Consider the following 6,000-nt stretch of genomic DNA (forward strand, 5'->3'; position numbering starts at 1 on the left):
GAATACAGTTTTCCATTGCAGGCTACGGGTCATTCCTATTCCTAGATTCATCTACGGTACGAGGGTATCAAAATAACTAGCGTATGTATGTATGTATGTGTGTGAATTGGCTGTCATGTAAGATATAACGGTGTGTTAATTTTCAAACTTCTCCATCCGTAATATCATAAGTCTATCATAAGGTCCCCATAAGCAAAGGTCTAGGCCAAATTTTTGACGATCACATACCCGTTATTAAGAGGTAGGTACTAAAAATTGGCACCTCCTAGTGGTTATGTTCTGCACTAGGCATTTCCCCAAATGAATTTCGCGCGTTGCATGATGAATGCGCGGAAGGCGTGCGCGAACGTGTTTAAACTTAGAACCACGCGCGAGAAAATTCCGCCGCAAGCCCTTAGCACCGTAGCCAAGGCTTATTCGCAATTTTATCGCTTTAAAATTTAAAATTAACATTTATCTTTGCAAAATGATTCATTAGAACCTAAAACTGGCTTTTAGAAATAAGAGAACTTGTTTCGAAAGGTATTTATGTTTCAAATTTTAGATTTAGACGCATTTTAGTGGCATTTATCAACCCGAGCGTGGCTGCTCTACCAAGGAAAATAATATGATGTAGAAATTTCGAAAACGAAGATGGCGCTACTGCCCTATTGCCGTACGTTCATTTTATTCTCTCCAGGACAACGCCGTTACCATGGGCCCCTATGGTAGACCTTTACTTATGGGGACCTTATGATAGGCTTATGGTAATATGTTAGCGTAAATGGGTCGCGCATATTTTTTTATTTTAGGGAGCAAGATATACATGTAAAAAGATTTTATGCTAGCGTCTATTGTTTAATAATTTTTTCCCATGCCCAGTTAGGCGAAAAAGCAGACCTGGAGGGTACTTGGACGACATATTGAAGTCACCGATTCGTTTGGCTTTCCTTTTTCGCATTAATATCCTATTAGTCGAATTCAAAGATGATAGATGGCGGGGCGGTCATTTCAACTGGTTTATTGTTAGCTACCTAGCTTTCAATATAGGTGTATAATATCATATATAATGTTTTCGGCCTATACGTATGAAACTTTAGGTATTCCAGAACCCAAACTTGAAAATACGCATGATTGATGAAATTATTATTTTTGTAGGCCAAGACCAATGTATTTAAAACTGGTTTACAGTTTGAAAGCCTTTACACAATTAAACGAAAAATGAGGTGATATACATAAATGGCTTAAAAACAATATCAAAAAGGTCGCTTACAGTATTTATTCGCCACAATTAACCCGGAAACTCCAGAGTCACTAAGGTACGAACCACGATTGAATATTTCAATTTCAAATGTTATGTTAAAACAAACCGTTTGAAAAATATTAAATTAGCCGAAAGCCGCCGCCAGATGGCGACGTGTCAAGAAATGTTGTTCCGGATTTGTATCGGTAAAGGGGATAAAATTGAGGGGATGGCAAAAATATCTGGCAGCCTCGTTTGAAACAAACCTCTTCAACTCGTAGTATAGTAAAATGTATAAGAGATAACCAGGGAGTACAGAACGGGAGATGAAAAGAGGGAGGTTTTTTGGTTCTGCTGCAATGAGCTACACTTCAGCAGGCGCCTCTGCAAAATACGGGACACCTCGACTATTTAACGCCATCTATTATCAGCGGCCATGCGGTTTTTGTTGAGAAATTCAAATTTTACACTCACGTGGTGAAAATAAGCATGGACCATTGTTACATAAATCGACTTTCAAAAGTAAAAATAAAATAAAATTGTAATTATTTTAACAGATCTTAGAATTATTTTATATCATTTTATACAATTTCTTTTTCTATTTTAGGGAATGTGTTTAAAAAGGCCATGTTAAAGGCCAAAATCGGAAATATATTAGCCAATCATTGCAAAGGCTTAAGGTTTGAAATATGATACAAAATTATATTTACATTGATTTAGTACTATGATTTCAGTTGTATTATATCCTAAAAAATATACGCTTTACTCAAGAAACTTGGAATATTGCCACTCGTAAGATAATTTAAATATTTACAATTAGGATCTACGTTATCTAATGAAAGACGGCAGCATCCACTTCCTCCATAAACAACAAAGCCACAAAAATTAGGTAGATGGTGCAAAAAGCCGTATCTTGTCCCGTATTTTGCCAACCTTTCCACCCACTTTCCACCCACCCCACCTCGATTCTCTGGCTTCTTGGTTAAGAACCCTAAGAGATCTGTCAAAACGACTCCCGTTCTGTACTCCCTGAGATAACTATCCCTGTCCGTAAGCTCTTCCCTCCCCCTATCAAATCAGCTCGGCATCTTATTGGTTCCCTTCGAAATACATCTTCCGACGCCAGTGATGCCAGATCACGAAAATTTAATTTTACTTTCATGGCGTTAAAACTTCCCTTTTCGGATAAAAAAATTTCCTTGTTTATTCAAAACCCTAAGAAACATTTACGTAAACATTTAACCCTGGGAAAAGTGGTATTCATTGTTTTCGAAATAATTATTCCAGTAGGTCTATATACTATGGGCCCTAGCATGGAACAAAAACACCATCTACATTCTATATATCAAACTATATGCCCTTAATTCATGTATTATATTGTTTGCTCTTTCAGTTTTATATTTGTTTCTTTAATAAACCCTTACAATAGTGAAACTAGAACGCAGTAATTTAGTTTTCAATTTTAATTTTTCCGATTTGTGGAAAATTTTCCGCATTTAATCTTTCCGGAAAATTAACAACTCTAGTTCGCTTTAAAAAATCATCCCTGTCTCGAATTTCTCGAAATTTCAGTCTGATCAATTTAGGAAAATATTTTGGGGACGCAAACTTTGGTGCGCAGAAACAGCGTTGCCAGGCCAACAAAATAAATAGCCGGCCTAAAAAGAAGGTATTCCCGCCAAAATGTGAATAAAGTAAATTAATATTTTGTGGCACAGTATCCATTAGGACTATATAAATAAATACATTATCGGTTAGATTTCTTCGGTCGAATATCTGTCGTTCAGGTGTGAACGCGGACAGGGTATCGAGCAATAGTGAGGATAGGTGGATCAATGCAGAGAGAGAGAGAGAGAGAGAGAGAGAGAGAGAGAGAGAGAGAGAGAGAGAGAGAGAGAGAGAGAGAGAGAGAGAGAGAGAGAGAGAGAGAGAGAGAGAGTGGAAGAAGACTGATTGAGCGCGCGAGAGATTCCGCCTTCCTATAAGCTATGACATGTAATTACCCCGAAATGAAACGTAATAAAAAATATACAGCAGCTCTCTACAGCTAACTGGTAATGGTAAATCAGCCATTAGTCATTGGTGTGTGCGCGCCTCTCTGTACTTCTTTCTGTATATTTTTCACCGATAAATAGAAACGCTTCTTTAATTGCGTGTTTCAAATGATTGAAAATGAAGAGAAAATATATCGATATAAGTGTTTTTCGAATGACATTAGTGGGCTTATACGTCTTCGATGATATCTCCAGGCTGCGTTCACTAGTAAGGGTAAGGAATCTGGTGGATATTATCTATGGTAATTTACGTCCAATTAGAATTAAATTAAAATCCACTTTTCTACAATAAAATTTTAGTCTTTGGTCTTTTTAACGAAGTGGTTCTAGGCTGGATAACCGAGGGCTCCTCCTTTAAATAATGTATTTAGTGATACAAATATTAGTCAGTAGATACTTACGGCTAGGAGCAACAAACGCAGCGCCCCACACAAGGAGTACGCAACCAGTCAAAAGTCGTGCATTTTCATGTGTACATTTTTCATTGGTTAGACTAGTGTTGGAGAATTTTCCGGAAAATGACCGAGGCCTTTTTCCGGAAAATTTTCCGTATTTTTCCGAAACAAATATAAAAACAGGTTTTCATTCCATGATTAGTCTAATATATTGTTTGCAAATTTAAATAAAGCAGCTTTTTCGCCTCATTTTTTCGAATCTAAAAGTTAAACTCAACCTCTAGACTAGTTTAAACTGATTTACAATGTAACACTATTAATGTTTTGTAGTTTGTTTACTGATATTAGACATTTTATATCGATAAAAAGTTAAAGACATTAAAAATCCTTGAAAAGTAATTTCAGTTTCAGTTTTTTATTTTTCCGATTTGCGGAAAATTTTCCGCTATTCTGGAATTTTTCCGCATTACATTTTTCCGGAAAATTAAGAACACTAGGTTAGACGCTTAAGCGCCTGCCGGCGTCGGAAGGGGAAATTTCCGGTATTGTCTTCCCCCTTTCCGTAAAACGTTCAGCGTAAAGGCTCATCCAATAAAATGTGCACACAACACTGCGTTCAGTGGCGTAGCTGATGGTCCGCAGGGCCCGCGGTGCGGGGGGGCCTCGAGCTTTAAGGGGGGCCTCGAGCTTCGGGGGGGGGCGCTAACCATAAAAAAATTAAAAAGGGGGCCTCATAGATATTTTTGCGGGGGGGGGGGGCTCTGAGTACTCAGCTACGCCACTGACTGCGTTAGCGTGTTTAAAGGCTAGCTGCGTTCTCCTTGTGTTTGTTGCTCCTAGCTTATGGAAACTTCTATTTATATTAATTAATTATATTATAATATAATATTATAATATATTATATTATATTAATATCTTTGTTGAGACGACTGACCGGAATCATCGAAACATTGCTGGTTTTTCGACATATATTATTATTTTTATTGTATACATTATATATTTTCGTAATGAAAGTTAACCAAGGCCCTACTAAGAAGAAAAACATGGGTAAACTAACAAATACATTTAAATTCCGTCTCCTTGTCAATCTGAGCCAATAAAAAATTGGCGCCATATTGCTTAAATTATATAAATCCCCTACCCACAGAGCCACTCGGCGGAAGCGAAAAAAATCCCAACTTACGTAGGTTTATACTGACGTGCGCGCTCCTGGCACGTGGGTTGGCGAGTCACCATGGTTACCGACGAAATTCGAAGGACGGCAATCGTTGTTCGTCCAAGTTTCGGAAGAGGGCACTGTTGTCGCTCAGGATAAAACTGCCTCTGAATGTTATTGAACGCGGTTTTCGCCTTAAAATGAAGTTTCTCTTTATCTATGCTTAACGCTTGATTTAAGCATAGATAAAGACTTAAAATTATCGAACTTACCTATATCACCATAAAAACTGTCATGTACATGTTGTGAGCCGGATTAAAATAAACATTTCATTTCATAACCCGGCCACCTGAATTAATGGCTTCAAAAGTCGCTTGCTGACTTAGGCCTAAGGTGGTGCCTTGGGTATTATCCTAGCTGATTATTATTATTATATATATATTTTTATTTTTATTGATTTTTAATATTTTTTATTGATTTAATTTATATATATTTTTAATATTGCAGACGGATTTGACTTAAAAGATTCTACAACTGTTACACTGAGAGAAAAAACTGTAGAATTTACAGAAATATTTTACAGCACCCGTTCTGTATCTTTTTTAATACAGTACTGTACTGTTGAAATTACTATATTCAAGAAATATTTACAGTATAAATTACAGGATCTTTTTAGGTATTTAAAATACAGGGGCTTCATGTGGTATTTATCGTTGAATTGTAAAATATACAAACATTTTCAGTATTACAATTTGTTTTACAGTATAAATTACAGGATGTTTTAAGTATTTAAAATACAGGGGCTTCATGTAGTATTTATCGTACATATTACTATTTGTTTATAGTAAAAATTAGAGGTTTGTTTCAGATATTTGTAATAAACGACAGCCATGTAGTTTCTATGGTAGAAATGTTATATATGTACATATTTGTTCAATACATATTACTATGTATTTACAGTAAAAAAATCAACACGTTTTAAGGTATTTAAAATACAGGTAGTTCCTGTAGTTATTGTGCTCGAAGTTGAGTTGCTACCAAACAGTAATAATCCATAAAAATGCATTATTTGTTGTAAATCAACTAATATGAAGAAAAGATTTTTAGTGACATCTCGTAAAAGCATTAATGGAGTCTTATTTTTAATTACCCATCAAATGAAATCAAATTAAT

The sequence above is a fragment of the Leiobunum rupestre genome, chromosome 7 (assembly GCF_980474605.1).
Source record: "Leiobunum rupestre chromosome 7, qqLeiRupe1.1.hap1, whole genome shotgun sequence".
NCBI lineage: Eukaryota > Metazoa > Arthropoda > Arachnida > Opiliones > Sclerosomatidae > Leiobunum > Leiobunum rupestre.